Source organism: Ursus americanus, chromosome 16 (genome assembly GCF_024610735.1).
Source record: "Ursus americanus isolate L20-20 chromosome 16, mUrsAme1.1.p, whole genome shotgun sequence".
Classification (NCBI taxonomy): domain Eukaryota; kingdom Metazoa; phylum Chordata; class Mammalia; order Carnivora; family Ursidae; genus Ursus; species Ursus americanus.
In genome coordinates this window covers 18,928,677-18,953,613 of record NC_142142.1, presented here as the reverse complement: position 1 = coordinate 18,953,613, position 24,937 = coordinate 18,928,677, and positions in this window count along the sequence as shown.

Below are 24,937 nucleotides of genomic sequence, written 5' to 3'. Positions count from 1 at the left end.
CACACACCACATTTTCTTTATCCATTCATCCATCAGTGGACACTTAGGTTGTTTCCATAGCTTGGCTATTGTAAATAATGCTGTGCTGAACAGGGGGATGCATATATCTTTTTGAGTTAGTTAAAGGACAGGAATTTCTTTTTCACAATTCTGGAGGCTGGGAGGCCCAAGATTGAGGTACTGGCTGATTCAGTTTTCTAGGGTAGGCTTACATCTTGGCAGATGGCCACCTTCTCACTGTGTTTTAACATGTTGGAGACAGAGGGGAGAGAAGGAACTCTCCAGTGTCTCTTGTAAGGACACTAATATCATCATGAAGGCCCCACTTTCATGACCTCAACTAAGCCTAATTACCACTCCAAGACCCCATTTCCAAATATCCTCACATGGAGTAGGGAGGGGTCATGGCTTCAACATATGAATTTTGGGGGCATAATTCAGTCCACAGCACTGCCTAAAATAATAGAGGGTCTCAATTTGCTTAAGAAATGAGATGCTGCTACAAAGATTGTGCAAATTTATCTGAACTGCAGAATATTCTAGTTCTTTGCTTTGATTCCTGGCTTAGCCTCTCAAGATTTGATCTTGGATTTGTCCCTGGACTCCAGCTTGTGCTCTGTGTTGTAGATGTGGTGTCAAAGATAAATATAGCTGGGCATTAAAGTGGTGAAAACAGATTTTAATCAGAATCTACTGACAGTAGGGATGCAGAGAATGAGGAAGGGGGGAGAGCAGGGGGCTCAGTAGAGCCAGAGAAGTGAAAAGTTACAAAGAGTTGGTCATATAAATATAATTAGGCCAGCTCTATTTGCTAGCTGGCAGTTATTGGAATTAGCATTCTATCCTCCCACAAAGACTGAGGGATCAGAGGCCCTATGCTTACTGATGATTACATTTCAGAGTAATGATTCTCAGGTCCTTGAGAAAGACATTTATGACTTGTAAGGGATACATATTCACAACTATAAGTCCTTTTTAGCAATGCTCTAAGAAAGGGAGGTCAGAAACCTATGTCAGGTGTTGGCTAGAAGAAACTAAATTCTCCTGGCAGTGCTGTGCTTCTCAGGCAGATATTTTAATGGAGGATAGTGGTCAGTAGGGGGCTGGAGTCATCCTGGGTACATGGCCTTATGCTGCCAGGAGGCATGCTAGAGTTTGGTCAGATGTCTTAGTGCAATGTTTTGGATGGAGTTGTTATGTGCTGAGAGTTTTGCAGTTCCCATATATTTGATAAAAGACCTCAGTCCATCATTCGATGTGCTTTTGGCATCCACATTGCATTCTTTCAGGCCTCTGACCTCTGTCCGTTCCTTTCCAGTTGTACTACTTCTATCTCACCACTGTCAACTCACAAGGAACCTACTCCATTATATAAGTCAACATAGAATACTCATAAAGCAGATTTTAAGCTTACAAGAAAGGTATTCATTTTATAAGACAGTGTGTGTGTGTATATATATATATAGAGAGAGAGAGACATACATAACATATGTGTACATACACATACACACACAGACAGAGTGGAAGGTATAGAGAGATATCCTTTAATCCTCCTGCCCTCCCCAGACATAACCTTCCCCACTGTCAAATCCCTCACTACAGTGGAACATTAGTTACAATTAATGAATCTATACCGATATATCATAATCATCAAAAGTTCATAGTTTACACTAGGGTTTGATCTTGGTGTACATTTTATGGGTTTGGACAAATGTGTAATGACATCTATTATTATACGGGTATTTCCCATTATATGGAAAAATACAGGGTATTTTCACTGCCCTAAAAATCCTATGTGCTCTGCCTTTCATCTCCTCAAAATGTACAGACACTGGCAACCTCTGATCTTTTTACTGTCTCTATAGTTTTGCTTTTTTCAGAATGTCATACATTTGGAATCATACAGTATGTAGTCTTTACAGATTGGCTTCTTTCACTTAGTAATATTCACTTATGGTTCTTTTATGCCTGTTCATGGTGTGGCAGCTCATTTCTTCTTAGTGCTGAATAATATTCCATTGTCTGGATGTACCACAGTCCAACACAATTTCTTAAGCTGTGTCTATTATCACAAGTAAATATTTCTCAGCATCAAAGTAGTAGTTGGTTAATATGCAGTTGTAGTTTTCAATCTCATGGCACATGACCATCATATCTGGTATATCTGAAAAAGCTACACATGGTCCCAAATAAACATAAGACATTCAGAAATAAAGAAATAAAGGGGCATCTGGGTGACTAAGTCAGTTAATTGTCTGCTTTCAGCTCAGGTCATGTCTTCAGGGTCCTGGGATGGAGCACTGCATCTGGCTCCCTGCTCAGTGGAGAGTCTGCATTTCCCTCTCCTTCTGCTCCTCCAAACTGCTTATGCTCTCTCTCTCTCTCAAATAGATAAATAAAATCTTTAAAAAAAATGAAAAAAATAATAATTCCTAAAAGAATTAGTCAGACCTAAGTCATTCATAAAGCATAGTTTACTTTCAAAATCTATTGAAGGAATTGTTTTTTTTTAAATGTATAGTGGCCAAACTCTTTTAAAAATCCCTAGATTTATATTGACTCTCAAATTAATTTCACTGAACATACTTGGAATTTTGAAATATCCTCCAATATGATTGGTAAACCTGTGCACTACAAAGCATTCCTAGAATTTGTTCCCTAGTCCCAATCTTGGTACTTTGTCTTTGGTTACCAGACTACCCTTAAGCCTTCTTGGGAGACCATAGGAATGATGCAAAATGATGCTGTAACTGCAAATTTGGTAATTATTCTTTGCCTGACTTTCTGCCTTTCTCACATCTTAGCACATCTTCTTATCTTTCCCTGTTTGGACTTAGTAACCTTGCTCCTGACTGCCTGCCTACCTGCCTATAAAAGAATGGTCATCTGCACTGACCACTTTCACTAGAGATTTTTATCTCTTTCTTCTCACTCATACCACCACCTCCTGCCCGCATTTCAGTCCCCATCCCAGGCTGCATGTTCTATACTCTGTAGCTGTGGTTACAAGCTGCTACACCCTAACTTATATCTATGAGACATGGCTGGCCAGCAGAAGGGTCAGAAATTTTCTTTTAATTTTGAAGCATATCTTTAAATCTTCTGTTTTTTAAACTTAAAAAAAACCCTGCTTTACTGGATGTTATGTGCAACTAATGAATTACTGAACACTACATCTGAAACTAATGATGTACTATATGTTGGCTAATTGAATTTAAATTAAAAAAAAAAGCTTTAACTTAAAAAAATTCATCATGTTGAGAACTTTTAACTGAACCAAGTCAAGAATATAAGCATATTATAACTTTAAAATAATTAAAGTTTTAACACAGTTTCCAGGAGTGACCATAAGAAAAAGATGTGAAGATGCTGGCATCAGGACTAAATGATGAGGCAGTGAAAACACTATAAGAGGCTTTGTCATTACCTAAGTAAGTCAATGAGCAAATAGGCCTCAGTTCCCTTGGTTGTAAAATGGCATAATAACACTCTTCTTAGCCATCTTACACAATTCAGTAAGATACTGAGAATGAAAGTGCTTTTAAAAGCAAAATGTGATGCATAGATCTGAGGAATGATGACTATGCATCTGGTCTACCTTTCTAGGGTGGAATGACAGGGAGTACACTGGCAATAATATATAAAAGGTTGTCATCTGGGATCAGAGAACTGAAATAAAAAAGGTCCTAAGCTTCTTTAGGGTGGCATGTTGCAGAAAATGATGAATGTTGTCAAGACAATTGAATTTGGAAGGGGACCAAAGCAATGATTGAAAAATGTGGTTTGAGTTGCTGAGACATTGAAATACAAGGACCAACAGAAATATCTAATATAATATATAGTCCTGTGATTTAAAAAGATGATGAGCTAGTCTATATATTAATGTTCATGCTTAGGATTTCAAGCAAAGCCTTTGATCTCTTTGTTGAACTTGAAAATCAGACTTCTGGGGAGAGGGAAAGTATTTTGCTGTAAGTTCCTTGGCCATCCTTTGTCTCTGAAATAAGGGCAGCCTTTGGGTGTGGTAGGGAAAGATTGTACCCTCTTGGAAGGTTTAGAAAGCTACTTTATCACATAAAGTCTAACAATAAGAAAATTGAATAAGTAAAACAGTGATAAATGCTAAGGAAAAAAAATGAGGTGGGAAGGGCATAGGAAGTGTTTGGATAATTTTGGTTAGAATGGCCAGGAACTACCCCTATGAAGATGATATATGAATAAATATCTAAAGGGTGTTTTTTTTTGGTCAGTAAATGAATCATGCTTCATTCCTTCTCTGGTAGCTCCACTGACCTCAGGCTCTGGAGGAGGTGGGTGGATGCAACAGCAGTAGAATTACCATTTAGCCACATAGTATTGTAAAGAAATGAAAATAATTTTATTTCTATTCCTTAACTATCTCCTCTTCTAATATTTTCCCAGATGGTACTGCAATGAAAGGGCTACCATTATATTTAGGATGAATGGGATAAACTTGCACACAGTGATTTAAGAAAAGTATGTGATGAAAGCTGAACCTTTTTTTTTTGAAAGTTGAACTCATTATAAATTGAGATAGAAGAAAATAGAATAAACATTTTTTATTTGAATATTAAATTTCATTAGCATACAATGTGTTCTTTGTTATTTCAGTGATTGACACATGTTAAACATCAAGTTTCAGAATGCCATTCCAACTTACATATGTTTAGAATAGGTTCTGGAATACTGTTCTAGTGCGTTCCCTGTCAGAGGCAGAGTGCTCTTGTTATACTAAAAGTCTAGTTACTGCACACTATTGAGCAGATACATGTTAGTTATTGTTAGCTTTACTTCTGTCTTCAGAGTGGTTATAGACTCATGTTCACATCATTATATAACTATAGAAATATAAGTATATAATTAGACAACTACACCACAATTGTGCAACTATAATACAATATATGACTACTACCAAATACAACTGTTCTCATGAAGACACGTCATAAATTTAGTTAATGAGAATGATTCTCCATTGTACTCACTCAGAGCTCCATGTTTGCCTTATTTTTTCTGATAGATAAAACTAGATAATATATAGTGAGAAAGAGTGAGAGGAAGAGAAAGAGGGAGACACAGAGAGAGAGAAAAGGAGGGAAGCATTTATAAAATGTTAACATTTGGGAAATCTGCATGAAATGTATATGAAAATCTCTTATATTATTTTTTGTCATGTTTCAGTAAGTATGATATTTTAAAAAAAAATTAAAAAATGACTTTATTTTACCCTCACCTTCTATTGATAGATGGATGATTTTGGTATGGAATTCAAGGTTCATTTGCCTCAGAAATGAATGACTTTGCTGCACTATTTTCTCTTATACATTGAAGCTATTCTGTTGTTTGTTTCTGTCTGAGTAAACCTGGAATTCTATATCCATTTCATTATTTATCTCTTGGATATTTATTTGTATCTTTGTTACTTATTTACTACTTTTTTGTTGAGTTCTTAAACCTTTGTTGATACTCTTTTAGGCATTCAAAATGGATCCATTAGCAAAACAGATAAAGGTTCCTGCCATTCTGGAGTTCACATTCTAGCCAGGTGTGTGGTGGATAGGGGTACAGAAAATAAAAATAATAAATTAATTATATAGTTTGTTAGAAAAGGAAAGGTGCTATGGAAAAACAAAAAGTAGAGTAGGTAAGGGTGATCAAGATTGTACTGGAAGTGGTTTGCAGTTTTAAATATGATAGCTTAGGCATCATAGATAATATGAAAATTGAGCAATCCTGAAGCAGGTGAAGGAATTACCTGTGTGGGTATTTAGGGGAAGAACATTGCACAGAGGGAATGACCAGCCTTAAAGTCCTAAGGAATGTACCTTTGGTGTTTAGGAAAAGCAGTGAGGACAGTGAGGCTGGATTGAAGTAGATAGAGTCAGAGCAGTAGAGATAGAAGGTGAAGTCAGAGAGGGAATGGAGAGTCAGATCATCTGGGTTTGTTTCTATTGGTTATTTTCATAAATTTGGCTTTTGTTCTTAATGAATGGGTATTCATTACTAGGTGTTGCAAAGAGACGTGACATGATCTACCATATATTAAAAGGATTGCTCAGCTGCTGTGTGGAGAATAGTTCATAGAGGCAAGAGTAAATGCAGGAGACCAGGCAGAAGACCACTGCATAATCCAGGTAGGAAATGTTGTGGGACAGACCAGATTGGTAGCAATGGAAGCGATAAGGGTTGGGATCCTCAATATATTTTGAAGATAAAGCCTCAAACAGCTTAGGTGTGGCATATGAAAGAAAGCAAAACGTGAAGAATGTCTTCAGGGTTTCCATTAAGAGCAATGTAAAGAAAGAATGGACATCAGTTGATGTGGAGGAAGCTGTGAGCTGAGCAAGTTTGGAGGTGGGGAAGATCTAGCATTCAAGTGTTTACAAGCTGATCATGAAATTCCCATTAGATATCCAAGTGGAGATGTTAAAAATACAGTTGGATATACCCAAATGATTATGAGTTATTTTGAGGCCATTTTCACTCCTTCCTTGATGCCCTATTTTTATCTCTGGAATCTTGAATCTTGCCCTTATTATAGGCTTCTGATATCTCAAAATGATGGATGAATGAATACATTTATTAATTTACCATTTTGACAAGCAGAAGGAAATTTTGGGCACATAATCTTACCTGACTCAAAACCCCCAGACTTATTTATGATGCCATGCTGCAGGCTTTTTTTTTTTTTTAAAGATTTTATTTATTTATTTGACAGAGATAGAGACAGCCAGCGAAAGAGGGAACACAAGCAGGGGGAGTGGGAGAGGAAGAAGCAGGCTCACAGCAGAAGAGCCTGATGCGGGGCTCGATCCCATAATGCCAGGATCACGCCCTGAGCCGAAGGCAGACGCCTAACCACTGTGCCACCCAGGCGCCCCTGCAGGCTTTTTTATTTGATTATATTTTGTTTATTTGAGAGAGAGAGAGAAAAAATGCACAAGCAGGGGGAATGGCAGGCAGAGGGAGAAGCAGGCTCCCCACTGAGCAAGGAGCCCCACGTGGGACTTGATCCCAGGACCCTGGGATCATGACCCAAGCTGAAGGCAGATGCTTACCCAAGAGAGCCACCCAGGCGTCCCAGGCTTTTTAGGACAAATAGTTGGAGTGAATGGATTGGATCCTGTGGGAAACTGTTTACTACAGGTCCCTTGTGATAGATGAGAAATTGTCCAGTGATCAACATTTGGATTGCCAGCAAGAGTGCTGATTACTCTTATTCTAATGCAATACAACTACCATGATGCGGTGGTTAATTTCACAGAACCCACTGAACCATACCATTTATTTGATGGCTCTGTTACATAAACAGTTTAGCAGAAATTTCCTGGCATATACTCATTTATCTCTGATCGTTGGCCTATATAATAATTTAACTGGAGCTGTTTCTTTAGTACTATATCCAAACACATTTCATTTTAGTATAATTAATAGATATTTATTTTTGCTGTTAAAAACAAAGGCACCAGTAGCAATCTGACTATGATTATCATTTCCTTCCTCTGGCCATTGACACAAATTCATTACACCACCCCATTATGGCTGCCCATTCATTTCACAGCTATAAACTGTGACACGTACATTTTTTTTTTAAAAAACCACAGATGTTGATTTCCATATTGTTGCCCCAGTGCATAAACACTTCCCTTGTATATCATTGCTGGGTGAATATTTCACTGGAACAGTTGCTGATGCTTAAAATATAAATGATATATGCACATCACTTTGCTTTTCCTCTCCTTGCCTCACTACTTGCCAATGAGGACTGAATATTTAACATGTAGAAGCATTGAAGTATACCTACCTAACTTCTAAATCATTTATGACTAAAAGTTGACATCTAAAAGAAATGTTCAGCTCTCAGTAGAAATAATACAATGTGGAAACTTAGGTAGGCATCTCTCTTGGATTAGAGAAATAGACTCCATTTTTTGTAAATCTTCTAGATTCATAGCTATATAAAGCTGAAAGACACCTAAGAAAATGTGGAGGGGAAAGTAACCAACATTTTAGGAATATTCAGTATATAACTGATGCTATGCAAGGTACTTTACATATATTATTTAATTGAAATTCCATAGCAACTCTAAGAAAGAAGTAGTAATAACTTTATATTGAAGATAAGTAATACTTTATATTGAAGATAAGGACACTGAGGCTGAAATGGTTAAGAAATTGAGCTAAGTACCATAGAGTAAGAAAGTGAGAGACTGGGATTCTATTCCAGTTTGTCTTCCATATCACTCTGTCTCTTGATTCTCTCATTTTAGAAATGAGGAAAATATTTAGATATATTTAGTGAGTTATTCAAGGTCAGGCAGATGGTTTATGGCAGAGTTGGGATTAGAACCCAGAATCTCTTTGGGATCTTCTGTCTATTATTCTCTTTCCCTAGAAAGGGCAATAATTCACAATACTTAGAATTTAACTTTATTTTGAAATTATAGGAAGTTCACAATTTGACTTTTCCCTGGAAATAAATGGTTCTGGCTTTCAAAGAATAAATAAGTGAAATTATTAGACAACTTAGCACTATTAATACAATTTTTGGATGTTTCAGGCATGTGGCTCTTTTCTCTTAGGCTTTGAAGTAAGACTTGTCTTATGTGTTGGTAAGGCCTACTGCTGCACTGAGCCCTTTAGATAGGAAACTGAGGGCTAAAGAGGGTAAGTGACTTCCCCAAGGAGACATAGATGCTTAATAAGTGATGAGCTGCCATAAAAGAAGAGAACAATGGTAATGTGATCAGAGCAGAAGCTTTGTAGTGAAATATTTCTAACTTTAAGTAGAAATATTATTTATTCATTCAATCTAGAATTATCTACTAAATGTCAACTATATGCCACATACTATATAGGTCTGGGGATGTAAAATTGAAAGAAACAGAATTTTGAATTTAAGAAGCTCAATATCTAGTCATAAGAAAAAACATAGGCAAGTAAATAAGCAATAATAGTCCTGAATCCTGTTCCTGGCAAAATAAAAAATTAACATAGGCTTCTTGCTTCCTTCTCAAAGTCAACCATGGATGGAAACCCAAGAGGTAATGAAGAATTCTATGAAACCCATGAGGTGGACAGTTAGTTGTTTGAACTGTTGTTGGCAGAGAGTTGGCTGGAGCCTAGGCTGGAGATTGACCAGTGAGGCTGTGAGAGATTAAATGAGGGAAATAAAGCAGTTTGAATTCTACTCTTAATTCCCCTCTGTCTTTGTCTTGAGACACCCAATACCTGACTGGTCATCATGGGCATTGACAACTAGACTTTAGACTGCTGGTACCCACATCCTTGGAGTGGGACTTGTCTTGGGTAGTGCTTAGATACCCACAGCAGGGATAAAAACTCATAGGCCAAGATAATGAGACATCTGAGGAGCACAAGCACTTCAAAAAGAGAAAGACAATAAGTATAAATTATAGATACCATGTAAATCAGGGGTGTTAGAGCAGCAGGTAAGGATTTTATATAAGCATAAAAATCTGTCACAAAGAATAAACTACAGATGGCCAACAGATACATGAAAAGGTACTCAACATCACTAAGCATCGGGTGGTGGGAATAGCCAGCAATCCCTGTACCAATGGATGAAAGATTACTCCAAACTTTGCTTTGAAAGAGAGGAGAAGGCAAGGGGGTCAATGCTCAGAGATGAAGACTCTTTGCTCTTCTTTGCTCCCGCTTTTATTGGTCCTTCAGGATAATCACAAATCCTTATCACTCTTTCTCAAGCATGTGATGTGTGACAAGGAGTCTTACTGGAACTAGGAGGATCTATTTACTGGCAAGATATAATATGCTAATCTGTGTGTTCTATGGGTTCTGCTAAACATAGTCTAAGGGACAATGCATACATTTCTTAGATCACAGGGTGGCTGTTTGGGATACGAAAGCTTCAGGGAAGGCAATTTCCCACTCGGCATTCCTATGGCAGAGTGGTGCAGGTGCAGGCCTTGGCATTCCAAAGACCCATGCCCTTCTCAGAAGCTGTGCCTTTCTCTCAGCAGCCTCCGTGTTACATTTTAGCGAGCCAGGTATTATGGCTGATTTCATGCTCTACATTAACCCTAACAATTAGGGAAATGCAACTCAAGACTGCCATGAGATATCACCTCATTAGATGATTAAATTAAGATGGCTATTATCAAAAAGATAAGACATAACATGCATTGGTGAGGGTGTGCAGAAAAGGAACCCTTGTGCACTGTTTGTGGGAATGTAAATTAGTACAGCCACTATGGGAAACAGTATGGAGATTTCTTGAAAAACTAAAATTAGAACTACCATATGATCCAGCAATTCCTCTCCTGGGTCTTTATCTGAAGGAGTACAAACACTAACTTGTAAAGATATTTGTATCCCATGTTCACAGCAGCATTATTTATAATAGCCAAGAAATGGAAACAGCCTAAGTGTCCATTGATAGGTGAATGGATAAAAGGATGTAACACACACACACACACACACACACACACACACACACACGCATGCACGTGCACACACACACAGAGGAGTACTATTCAGCCATAAAAAGAAGGAAATTTTCCATGTACAACAACATGGATGGCCCTTGAGATTGTTATGCTAAGTGAAATAAGTCAGACAGAGAAAGACAAATACTGTATGATTTCCCTTACATGCAGAATTTGAAAAAACAAAACTAAAAAACCCCCAAACCCCACTACACTCACAGATATAGAGAACAGATGGGCGGTTGTCAGAGTTGGGGGTGGGTGTGGGTGAATGGGTGAAGGGAGTCAAAGGTACAAATGTCCAGTTATAAAGTAAGTCCTGGAGATGTAATGTAGAGCATGGTGACTATAGTTAATAATACTGTATTGCGTATTTGAAAGTTGCTAAGAAATAGAGCTACACTGTGACCCAGCAATTGCACTACTAAGGTTTTTACCCCAAAGATACAGATGTAGTGAAAAGAAGGGGCACATGCGCTCCAATGTTCATAGCAGCAGTGTCCACAATAGCCAAACTGTGGAAGGAGCCAAGATGCCCTTCAACAGATGAATGGATAAAGAAGATGTGGTCCATAAATATAATGGAATATTACTCAGCCATCAGAAAGGATGAATACCCACCATTTGCATCGACATGGATGGAGCTGCAGGGGATTATGCTGAGTGAAATAAGTCAAGCAGAGAAAGACAACTGTCATATGGTTTCACTCATATGTGGAACATAAGGAATAGTGCAGAGGACCACAGGGGAAGGGAGGGGAAAACTGAAGGGGAAGAAATCAGAGAGGGAGACAAACCATGATGACCCTGGACTCTGGGAAACAAAGTAAGGGTTACTGAAGGGAGGGGGGTGGGGGTAATGGAATAGCCAGGTGATGGGTATTAAGGAGGGCTCGTGTTGTGATGAGCACTGGGTGTTATATGCAACTAATGAATCGTTGAACACTACATCAAAAACTAATGATGTACTATATGTTGGCTACCTGAACACAATAAAAAAAATAAAATTAAAAATGATAAGAAAAAAATTTTGGTAACTATAAGTTTTAACAGATTTTTAACTAGACTTATTGTGGTGATCATTTTGTAATATATTGTATACCTGAAGCTAATATGTTATATGTCAATTATATCTCAATGAAAAAGAATAACCTAAGATATTAGAATTTTAAGAAAAGGAAATAATTATTAAAGAATCCATATAATTGGTATAATAAGTATAACATTTGAAATAAAAAACATAATAAATGGGATAAATACTGAAGTAAATATAGCTGAAAGATTAGGAAGCTGAAAACAAAGTGGAATTCTTTAAGGAAGAGCAAGGAAGGGTAAATACATAGACTATATAAATAAAAAGAGAAATAGAGTATAGAATTTGAAGTGCCAACATTTGGATGATAGGAGCAGGAAAGTGAAAATTAAAAATATAAAGATGATTTTGAGACTGTAGTGGAGGTAGATTCCACAGAACTAAGAATTAAGAAAAATGACTAACCTAAGGGTAATGGGTCCAAAACACCAGACTGAAAAGATAAAGACCCACATCAAGAAACATAATAGAAAAAATTAAGAATATAAGACACAAAAAGAAGTTTATAAAAAAATTCAAAGGAGAAAAAGCAGACCATATTTATAGGAACAAGAATCAAATTGATTTCAGAGTTGTCAGCAGCACTGGATGCAAGAAGATGATGGTTTAACATTTTTAATGTTCGGAAGGAAAACGATTTTGATCTGGGGATGAAGAAGATACTGGTCTATAATTCAGTTCTCTTCCTATTATGGAGGGGCAGTGGCATGATGTTTGGGCAGTGGCAAGTGGCCTAGTCTAATATATATATAAATCTGCTGATAACTGCCCTTCTGATAAATAGACATAAGAATATTTCTAGAAGAATCCTTATATATGGATTTTCAATATGTTTCTGGATTAGGGTTGCTTGTGATAAATAAACTTTTAATCTATGGATTAATAACAGATGGCTCCAAAGAAAATGGTCATATAATCTATACAACTGCCTAGGGTATAAGGCATGTTGTGTAACCTAAATATGTGTGAGGTAATTCACAAACCTTAGTCAGAGACCTCATCTGTTAAGCTGTACAGAGTGTCTAATGCAAGAAGGAAGGATTTGAAGAACCATGTGGGATGTTACAGATCTCTTCCTGATTTACTTGTGCCTCTTAATTGCTTCCGTTCTTAAAGTTATTAGCAGATCTTGATACCAGGTGAGTTCTTAGAGTCATGTGAGGCTGATTTGATAATCTGATTTTTTGTGTTAGCACAGAATTTAGAATTTTGTATCCAAGCAAATCATTGAAGGCATAGAAAGGAATGCCCATTTTTAAATCTGATAAAGTTCATCTTAAACACATACACACGGACACACACCCCATTAAACTAAATTGAAGAATGTAAGAAGTATTCTCTATAAGATTAGAATTGAGAATTGAGACAAGGATGGCTACTATCCTGAGTTCAAGTTAACAATGTAAGGAAGGCCCTACCTAATATTCTAAAACAATGAAAAGAAATTAAAGGCCTAAGGATTGAAAAACAGGAAGTAAAATGCAACATTTCTGATAGATTATATGATTGTATATTCTTAACCACTCCAAAAAAATTGATACACAAATAAATAGAAATAATGGAGTTTAGCAAGATGTTGGACATAAAATCATTAAACAAAAATCAATTATATATCTAAACATTAGTAAGAAATAACTATTCAATAAACTTGTCATACATATGGAAAAATAAAGTAAGATCCTTATCCATGATGCACAAAAATCAATTGCCCATGGAGAAAAGACTTAAATATATCAAAAACAAGCTTTTAAAACCTTAACTATATGTGTGTGTGTGTGTGTGTGTGTGTGTGTGTGTGTGTGTGTGTATGTGGTGTGTATACATATATATAGTTAAGTAACAATCAGATTATTCTACCAAGAGGAGCAATATCTATCTATCTATCTATCTATCTATCTATCTAATCTATCTATCTATCTATCTATCTATCTATCTATCTATCATCTATCTATCTATCTATCTATCATCTATCTATCTATCTATCTATCTATCTATCTATCTATCATCTTTCTCTCTATCTACTATTGGAGATAGGGAATCATTTCTTAAAATACAAAAAGAGCTAACCATATGGAAAAAGTGATAAATTTGACTTCAAATTTCAAAACAGAAAATATGAAAATTATTCATCAAGTCATTTTAAGAAGGTGAAAAACCAAGTTACAAATTGAGATGTCTGCAATATGCATAATCAACATAAGATTTATTTCATAAATATTTAATGAACAACATATCAATAAATGTCAACACAGATGAGGAAACACATGTGGCTAATAAGCCTATAAAGAAATATTTAACTCTATTGGAATCAGGGAAAAACAAATGAGACTAGGGTGAAATAGCATTTTATATCTATTTAGATGGGAGCAAATAGAAAGGCTGACAATACGAAGTAGAAAGGATGTGGTACAGCAGGATCTCATATATTGCTGGTGGGAGCATGACTTGGCATAGCAAATCAGTTTGGCATTTTTTCGTAAATTGAACATTTGCATATCCTATGAGCTATCAACTCTAGTTCTAGGTAAACACCCTAGGGAACTCTTGCAAAATTTGTACAGGAGACATGTAGAAGAATGTTTATAGCATGTTCACATTAATAAAAACCCAGAAATAATCTAAATGTCCATTTATAGAAGAATGGGTAGTGATATGTTCATGCAAGGATATATATTGTATTCAAAGTGAAGAAACCATAGCACAAGCAAAAATACAGATAAACTTTAACAATGTAATACTGAGTGGAAAAGGGAGTCCCAGAAGATTATGTAAATAGGATAGCTTTTTATAGAGTAAAAAACATGAAATCTCCAATATATACTTTTTCTCAGAATATTTTTGATATAAAAATATTATATATATATGCACACATGTATGTATACATATATAAATATAATGAATAAATACTTGGATAGCTATTCACATATAAATATACACTTATGCATGTAGAAAGCCAAGGAAACCCACCGTATAATTCAGGGTAGTGGTCAGGATAGTGGTATTCAGTGGTGTTCAGGGGATGGGATTATGAAAAACCCCAAAGATATATGGAAGTTACTGTCATTTTCTAGTATTTATTTCAAATGGTGGTTTTGCCGATACTATATTACTACATTAAAAGGAAAGAATAAGAGGGCTGTGAAAAGATCAGGGATGAGAGTGTGTCATGAACCAATGATTATAATCAATCTAATTTTGAGTTCTTGAATTACACACATATGCCTAAGTCTAAAATAATAGTGGTATCTGCTATGATTTGGGTTGTTATAAGGGTACAGCAAAGCAGCATTTAATCCCAAATGGATAAAAGGAAGGATCTGGAATTAACTTCCCAAAGAAGAGGATGGCTGGGCTACTGATAAATAACTTTTATTGTGCATGATCTCTGTGTCAGGTACTGTGCTAAGCCTTTGATGTGTATTGACTCATTTAATTGTCACAATAACAGGTAACATTATCACATTTATTTTAAAATGTACAGATAATTTAACAATGACACACAACTAACAGGTGGCAGTTATTCTCTGAGACAGTTATTTACTCCCACATGCATGGCACTATCACTGTGCTTATGAGACTCTATTTTAATTTCTGCCTTCCTCATCAAAATTTGAGGTCCTTGATGGTATGACCCATATCTTATTCATTGTTTATTTCCGACGTAGGACAAAGTATAGAACATGTTATTTGTTTATTAAGTCCTCATAGAATGAACTAATGAATGAATGAACATGGTCCTTGTCCCCAAAGATATTATAGTCTTTTGTCCAGTGGGCAAAGGGGGAGCAAGATACTATAATGCAAGATATTTACTTCCAGAGAAATATGCACAAAGGTCATGACCCATTGTGGAAAATCATGTAAAGTTTCTTAGAAGACTGGTATCTTAAGGAGCCATAATCAATATTCAGTCTGGACAAATCGTTTGTTTTTGAGAAAGGGTAAGAATGATGCCAAGTAGGTCAGCAATTCAAAATTAACCAGCCAAGGCTACTGATCTGACAGGTGCTTACATAGATGGGGCATCAGACAGATAAAAAAGAAAGGGTTCAAAGTAGAGTAATAGAATGCCATGAACTTTCTAATATATAATAGAGCAACACATTGGATTACCCAGGGTTAACTGCAGGAGGATGGTATTGAGGGAAAGAAAGCACAGTGGTGGCAAGGGCCTACGTAGCTTGAGACATGTGGTAGTGGGCATCAAAGCTTCTAGCCATCAAGACTGCTTGAGGTTCACAGGGTTGTGCAGGTCCAATTAAATCAAGACTCTGTGATAGCACAGAAGAATGATGAAGGTATTTCTCATCTTGTAGTCCCTGGCCATCATATCTCCCCTGGGTCAGATCATTGTGGACAGAACTCATCAATACCCAGCATAATGAGCAATTGTACATATAGATTAAATTTCCCTCTCCACTGGGTAATGAGAAAAAAAAATCAGTATAACATGGAGATTAAGACTGTGGATTCTAGAGTTAGACTGTTTAAATTCAAAATCCCATTTTGTCACTTATTAGTCATGTGACATTGTTACTTAAATTATCCATACATGTTAAGATAAATGTGATAATATTTCCTGTTGTTATGAGGATTAAGTGAGTCAATACACTTCAGAAGCTTGGAACAGTTCCTGACACATAGACTGTGTACAGTTAAAGTTTTCTGTCAATAGCCTGGACATCCTTTTCTTTAGGCAGTTAATTCCAGATCCTTCCCTTCATCCATTTAGGATTAAATGCTGCTTTGCTGGAAAAAAAAATGCTGCTTTATTGTACTCTTATAACAATTTATACCTACCCATAACATTTATAACTACTAAATATTTTTACCCATATCATTTATAACTGTTATAACTACTATAACTACCCATATCAAATAGTGACTACTATTACTTTAAATTTGTACATATCTGTGTGATTAAAGTACCTAAAATTATATTGATTATAATTATTGGTTCATGACATACTCTCATTTCTGTCTTTGCATGGCCCTTTTTTATTCCTTCCTTTCTCGTTAGTCTCAGAGAAGTGTTCCTAGAGGGAACAACTTTGCTTCTGTGGGTTTGGAACCTCAGTTTCTTATTTGTAAAATGCACATGGCCGTAAGAATCTTGTGTAGTTGAGGTTTAATTAAGAACATATATAACCCATTGGAAGCACAGTTGGTGTTATGGGCTGAATTGTTTCCCTCCAAATCTCTTATTTTGAAGTCCTAATCTCTGGTACCTCAGAATGTGAAGATAGGGTCTTTGTATTTGAAGATTGGGTCTTTAAAGGGATAGTTAAGTTAAAATGAGGATGTTAGGATGGGCCCTAATCCAATCTGACTGATGTCCTTATAACAAAAGGATATTAGGACGTACAGAGTGGCAAGAGGGCTGCATATTTACAGAAGAACAGCCATTTGAAGAGGCAGGAAGAGGGTGGCCATTTACAAGCCAAAGAAAAACTTCACAGGAAACCTACCTTGTTTCCACCCTGACCCTAGACTTCCAGCCTCCAGAACTGTGAGAAAATAAATTTCTGTTGTTTAAGTCTTCTACGCCATTGCATTTTGTTGTGGAAATTCTAGCAAACTAATGCAGTTGGCACTCAACGAATGGCAGCTTTTTTGTTTGTTTGTTTTCTTTTGTTTTGTTTTGTTTTTAAACTTTGAGTGTTGGATATCGTGCCAGTCAGCCTTGGTTGGGATTCTCTGTATTTCAGTTTATTCATGTGTAAAGTGCAGTGAATATTATCTGCCTTATATTTTGTTGTGAGGATTAAATGAGTTAATACATATAAAGATTTTAGAATAGGGAATTATAATTTTTTTGTAAGCTACCTCAGGTCTGCCTGATCCTTCCCTCATCCTGACTACAAAAGTGTTAAAAACACAAGTAATCAGTATATGTATAGTGCTTTCTTTTTCTCATTTTTTTAATTTTTTTTAAATATTTTATTTATTTATTCGACAGAGATAGAGACAGCCAGCGAGAGAGGGAACACAAGCAGGGGGAGTGGGAGAGAAAGAAGCAGGCTCACAGCAGAAGAGCCCGATGTGGGGCTCGATCCTACAACGCCGGGATCACGCCCTGAGCCAAAGGCCCACACTCAACCGCTGTGCCACCCAGGCGCCCCTAAGTTTTTAATTTTAATTCTATTATCATTAACATACAGTCTTTACACAGTGCTTTCATCTACTGAAAAAGCCTCCTGACTTTTGTCCCTACTGTCAGTGTCTCATACAATATATTCTACACATTGCTCTGGACTAGGTTTCTGGAAGTGCCTCTTCGATTATTGTATTGTTTAACAACTTTCAGTGGCTCACACTAACAATGAAATAATTTCTATATTGTCTATTTAGGCATTCAAACTTTTCAAAAATCTGGACCCTAACTGCCATTTGAGACTTATTTCCTGTAACTCTGTTCCCTCTTCCAAGTCCTCCTATTTATATTACTCATAAATACTTTTAAGTACTGATAAGTACCTATGTTAACCTATATTGTCTCATTTTCTCCTGAACATAGTTTTTCCTACTTCTGTGGTTTGGTCCATACTCTCCTTCTACCTGCAATTTTTTTCTATGTTTATCTACCTCTATTAAAATCCTAATCATTCATTAGGTCTCAGTTGGTCTTGTGAAGTTTTCCTCGTAATTTCAAACAAAAAAAATGAGTTTTGCTTGCACTTCTAAACTTTCATCACTGCAGTTATTAACTTTAAAGAGTTGTTCCATGGATGAATGCATGGATATATGAATGAATGGATGCATGAAAGGGGTAATGAAAGGACACACAGGCATACATTATAGGCATACCTGTATTTCTATCAACTTAGCAAGATCATTTTGATATGGTAGTTACATTTGAGTAGCACTTAAAAATATTGCTATGAAAAATTGCACACTTTTGAAATGAGTTATTAATTGCAATGAGTGACTTAATGACTTATTAAAATTTTTTTCTCTTTATTTCCATTTTCTACTTAAATATACTAGTCAAAATTCATTTAGAAACTATTGCATCTGCATTATTACATGCCCCAATGCATGAGTTGAAATTGAAAATTTATTTTAAAGATTGTCTTCATTAAACTACTGAGATGAACATGTTGTTAGCCTTCCCTAATATTTGTGAAACTGAATGAGTAGTTAGACAGATAGATGCTTGTATGGTAACATTATAATTTTCTTTTCTGACAGGGACATCAGTAAGGTTAATTAGCGCCTGTAATGATTTTTTTCCCCTTGATTAAAAGACACTATGCAAATACAGAGTGCAGAAAAAAGAATTCCAATAAAACCACAAAGGTTATATTGTTAGTGGCTATAGATGAATTTAGAAAGTTTGTTCCAGAAGAGAGAGAATCTAAAACTTTAGTTCCAGCCCTGAGGCATGGTTTCCAGCTGAACATCTTAACCCAAGGTATTATACTGAACATGTTTTCATTCAGATGAGACCACAATCATTTAGTAGATAGAATTATGAACCTAACACTCTAATGGCCAGACAGAAAGTATGGGGGACAAATATCTATTTCTCCCCCTCTGGTACCCACAGGTGCTCCATTTCATTGTTTATTAAAAATTGAACACGCGGTGCTTCTTATCCTACTGATATCATGTGCATTGCTAAATCTGCAAGTTAGACTATCTGACATAAGAAGGTCCCGTCCTTAAGCTGTATGATGTATATTTGGCTTTCAGAATTTCATTCTCATCAGCTTATACCAAGAGATAATAAATAATTTTGCTGTGCATGCTGTCTAATGGCTCCTTTCCAACAGCATTAGAATTAGACAGCATTGAATACCATTATGCTTTGCAGATGTTTGGAGGTTCAGGAGGAAGAGAATGTCTTATTTTGCTCAGACTGCTATAGCAGAATATCATCGATGGGGTGGTTTAAACAGCAAACATTTACTTCCCACAGCTCTGTAGGCCGGGAAGTCTAAGATCACAATTGGAAGACTTCTTCCTTGTTTGTAGACAGTCATCTTCTTGTTACTTAGTGGAGAACAGAGAAAGCGGAAAAAAAGCCCTATCCATATCTTTTTTTAAATAAGAGTGCTAATTCCATCATGAGGCCTCCATCCTCATGACCTAACCCCAAGAGCCCTGTCTGCGGATATCGTCACCTCGGAATTAGAGTTTCAACATATGAATTTTGGGAGTACCCATTGTTCAGTCCATTGCAGAAAGCTAACATTTTCTAAGCATCTGTTATAACACAGCACTCAACTTTGTATTTTATTAACTTGAAAAGCTCTCACTGACATACTAGGCATTTTTGTTATGAAGTGTAGTTTCCTCTATCATAACACTTATTTTACTGTATTATAATCAGTCATTTAATTGTCTATTTTCCCTACTAGTGGGTAAGATCTTGAGGGCAAGGATCATGCCTATCTTGTTAATTTCTGTATTCCCCAGCCCATTGTTTGGCACATAGTAGGAGCTCAATTAGTATTGTTAAAGAATGAAAAATTTATAATCCTATTTAATCTTCTCATTAACACTCCTAACCTCTCTGTACTTTACAATGGCAAAGCTAATAGCCTCAGGATTGTAATGAAAATCAAAGACACCTCTAGATTAACATGGCATATTTTAATAGCAGCACAGACTTTCCCTTTCCCAGTATTTAATTACAGGAGCAAAAAATAGTTAAAACTACTCAACACACACACACACACACACACACACACACACACACAGATGCGGACACACAGATATACCCCTCTTCCCCAAACCACTACCAAAGAAAGGATTGCGCTCTAAAGCATCAACCTTGAAAAACTAGTGGCCAAGGAAAGAAACTAAAGGTTTTAGAGTGGAATATAGGAGTGTGGCACAGTTTGGCTTCTAGTGGCGTCTAACCCTCTTCCCCATGCTCGTACCCGCGTTGTCCCCCCTATCTCTAGTAAACATCTAATTAATAAGCAAAGGCTGTTGGAAATAGCTGTTGGAGGAGAAATGGATAAAATGAAGTAAATCTTGACACTGGCTTTCTTTGTGGAATGTGAAGGCTTCTAGGGAGACCATTTAAAATATAACATTACAGCACCTTGCCGGTCAACATAAAGGGGCCCTTCCTTTTCCCACTAGCTCTGCCTGAGGGGTACAGGTATTTATTAAGCAATGACTCTCCATCTGGGTCTGAGGGGCAAGGATACTGATGTGCCAGGCTTGAAAGTCCAGACTTGTTTTGGGGGAAAAATAAAGCTTCATAAATGTTAAATAAATAAATAAGTGAATAAACGAATGAATGAATGAATGAATGAATGAATAAATAAATAAATAATAAATAAATAAATAAACAAATAAATAAATAAATAAATAAAATATAACATTACAATTAGGAAGGGTCAATCCTAGAACAGGATGTTTAACAAAATCTCAGAAGAGAGAGTAATCACTTTTAGTCCAAAGACTTTATGTCTGCTTAATTTTTCTCCTACTACTTTTATTTCCCCAAACAAGAAATATCCAGACCTGAAACTGTAGCTGGGGACAGAAATGGTAGGAAATAGCTCCAAGAAGTCACCCACATCATATCAGAGCAAAGAGAATGACCAAGCAGGATGCCCTTTTTTTCTTATGAGGAAAAGAAAAACAAAAATAAAAACAAAAACACATAGTAATCTCCCCCACTATTACAACAAAAAGAAATTAAAGTTATTAAAAGATAAAAAATCAACATAAAATTAAATCTAACTCATGGGTAGAAAGAAATTTATGTTGTATAGAATCAAAATCTTTCAACTGGAGTTTCTGTTTACCTTTCTTTTATCTAGAGACATTATGATACATTTCTCAGGTGTAAAATCATCTGGGGCTCTGAATAAAAGTACATTAGTATTTGGAAATACTAATGTCTGCTGTCTGCAAAGTATCATTAATTAAAGCCGCATAGGGGCACCTGGGTGGCACAATCGTTGGGCGTCTGCCTTAAGCTCAGGGCGTGATCCCGGCGTTCTCGGATCGAGCCCCACATCAGGCTCCTCTGCTATGAGCCTGCTTCTTCCTCTCCCACTCCCCCTGCCTGTGTTCCCTCTCTCGCTGGCTGTCTCTATCTCTGTTGAATAAATAAATAAAATCTTTAAAAAAAAAAAAGCCCCATAAATCTGTGATAGGGCTTCCTGTACTTCCATGTCTTAAACTTATTTCTACTATGGAAAAATCAAGGTAATTAGTTTTGCCTCATATTGCTGTATTCTGAATTCAGATATACGGTAGAGTTAGATGGTAAGCGTAATGTCAACTTCTGTTTAATGACCTCACTACTTCTATCCCTTTAGTGTTGTAAAAAATAAATTGCTACTGTAAGAGAAAAGCAAAGAAAAGATCCATAGGAAATATTGAAGGTATTAGTATTTAGTTTATCCAGGTAGCACACTGATGGAAATGCTCCATTTGTCTTTCTGCCTAGCTAGCTAGCTAGCTATCCATTTACTTTGAATGAAGAAGTGATATGTTGTCATGGAAAGGTGTATTAATACCTTTGTTTGAATTAAAAAATAAAGTCAGGGTTTTGATCTGGGAGAAAGTAAATATGATTTACTGATGGTTTGATAATAACTGGTTTTGTCAGTTAGGTTATTTTGTGACCATGTTTCATAAAGTAAGCTAATTTGACTCCAAGATTTTGATGAAAATATAAGTTCAAAAGATATATTGTTGAGAAGTGATGAAATAATGGGTATCAGACTTACTTTTGTGTTGTAAATAACTATAAAACTGGACAAAAGTCATAACGCAACTGTTTTGGGGGGCATTAGACCACAGATAATACAAGACTGTGATCTCTGCAGAAGTAAAATACACCAGGGTAGTTTTATCTGTATCATATCTTTCTGTCTGGCAGAGAGCGAAAATGTTAAAGAGTGGAGGAAAGTGATATTGGAAATTATTGCTGCTGAAGTGGCTAGAACTTACAGGGCAATATACTAGAAATAAGAGAACTGCCCAGAGAGGGAACTCAAATAAACTGCTTAGGAAATAGCACTGAGTCTTGTTGAAAACTAAGATGCACAAATGCATGATGAAACTTGGTGGGACCTGGCAGAGAACAGCTTTAAAGTGCATCTACACTTTAAGAAATATTAAACTTTCTTCAAAATGAAGGGAAATGATAATGATAGAAGCTCAGATATCTGTAAAGGAATGAAGAGCACCAAAAATAGTAAATACAAAATACTTTTTTCTTTCATTTCTTAATTTCTTAAAAAGACAACTCTTTATTTTATTAATTTTTTTCAGTAATCTCTCTGCCCAACGTGGTGCTTCAACTCATGATCCCGTCTGAGATCAAGAGTCAATGCTGTACTGACTGAGCCAACCAGGCACCCTGACGGTTGACTCTTTAAAGCAAAACTAATAACAACGTATTGTTGATTTATGAAACATGCAGAAAAATATATAAAAATGAAAGAAAGGAGGTAAATGGAAGTGTATTATTACAAGGTTCTTATATTCATATGCGAAGTGATATAATATCAATTCCATGTACATTGTGATAATTTTAGGAAGCATAATTACTAGAATAACAACTAAAATTTTTTAAAAGTCTATAGTAATGTAGCCAATAGAGAGATAAAATAAAATACCATATACATTATTTAAATGCAAGAAAGGAAGTTAAAAAAAAAAAGACACATGGATGGTACAGATAAAAGACAAATAGCAAAATGGTATTCTTACCTCAACCATATTAATAATTACATTAAGTATAAACAGGCTAAGGACTCCAATTAAAAGGCAGAGATTTTCACATTAGATTAAAAACAAGACCCACATATATGCTGTTTACAAGAGAAAAATTTAAGTATAAATATGCCAATAAGACAAACATAAGAAAATCAATAAAGATAAATAATGCAGACATCCATCAAAAGAAAAATGAAAGCTGAGTGGCTATATTACTGTTAGACAGAGTAGATATAAATATAAGAAATATTACTAGAGGAAATGAGGTACATTTCATGATAAAGAGAGATTAAATTACCTCAGGTATCTTGAACCCTTGGTGAAGGAGTCACTAAAAGAGACAAAAACCGCACCTTAAATGAGAAGCAGCCTTAAATGAGAAATGCTCTACTGGATTTAAACAATTTAAAAATATTTTATTGGGGTGCCTGGGTGGCTCAGTTGGTTAAGCATCTGTCTTCAGCTCAGGTCATGATCCCAGGGTTCTGGGATCAAGCCCTGCATTGGGCTCTCTGCTCAGCAGGAAGTTGCTTCTCCTTCTCCCTATGCCCCACCCCCCTCATTCCCTCTCTCTCAAATAAGTAAATGAGATCTTTAAAAAAATATTCTACCATGTTTGCTGCTCTATTATTCTCATGCATTTCTTTCATGTGAAATGCTGTTTCTCCTCTTTGAAACTCCTTTACTCACTGGCAACCTTCCTATTCCTCCTTCAGGGAATAACTCAGGTACAAAGCAAATCTCACAAGTCCCTCTTGGTGGTCTCCTCATATTTAACCCTTTACTAGTTAGTCATTCAATAAATGTTTATTGAGCTTTTACCATGTACTGGGCCCTGAGCTTTTACTATGTTCTAGGTCCTGAAGATATAACAATGAATTAAATTACTCCTGGGAGATAGGGGATAGAGAATAGAAAATAAACAAACAAATAAATACAGAGCATGTCAGGCAGTGATAAATGCAATATAAAAAAAAGTAAAAATAGGATTTGGGAAAGAAATGTCATTGAGAGGTGGTAAGTAAGGCATGTCTGTAATGATATCATTTTTGGAAGACTTGGAAAGAGTGAGGTAGCACTTTCAGGGAACTGGAAGAAGATCATTCAGGGTAGAACATGTAAAGGTGCTGAATGAATCGGGAGTATATCAGCTAAGTATGTGAAATAGATAAGGTAAGAGTGTGGTAGAGGAGCATGAGAGAGGGACAGAGTAGTAGCAGAGGAGGTCAGAGAAGTAGTGTGGAGCTACATTATGTAGGTTTGTGAATGCTTCTACATGGACTTGGATTTTTTTTAAGATTTTATTTATTTATTTGACAGAGAGAGACAACCAGTGAGAGAGGGAACACAAGCAGGGGGAGTGGGAAAGGAAGAAGCAGGCTCCCAGCGGAGAAGCCTGATGTGGGGCTCGATCCCAGAACGCCAGGATCACACCTTGAGCCCAAGGTAGACGCTTAACGACTGCGCCACCCAGGCGCCCCTTGGACTTGGATTTTTGTTTCCTGAATGAGATGGGAAGTGATTAGAGGGAGTTCTGAGCAGAGGAATAACATTATTTGACTAAGGAGATAACCATTGTATATTTTTACAATTAATAGAAAAACAAAACAAAAACAAATATCCATTAAACCTATAACAGGGATACTTATAATAATTTTTT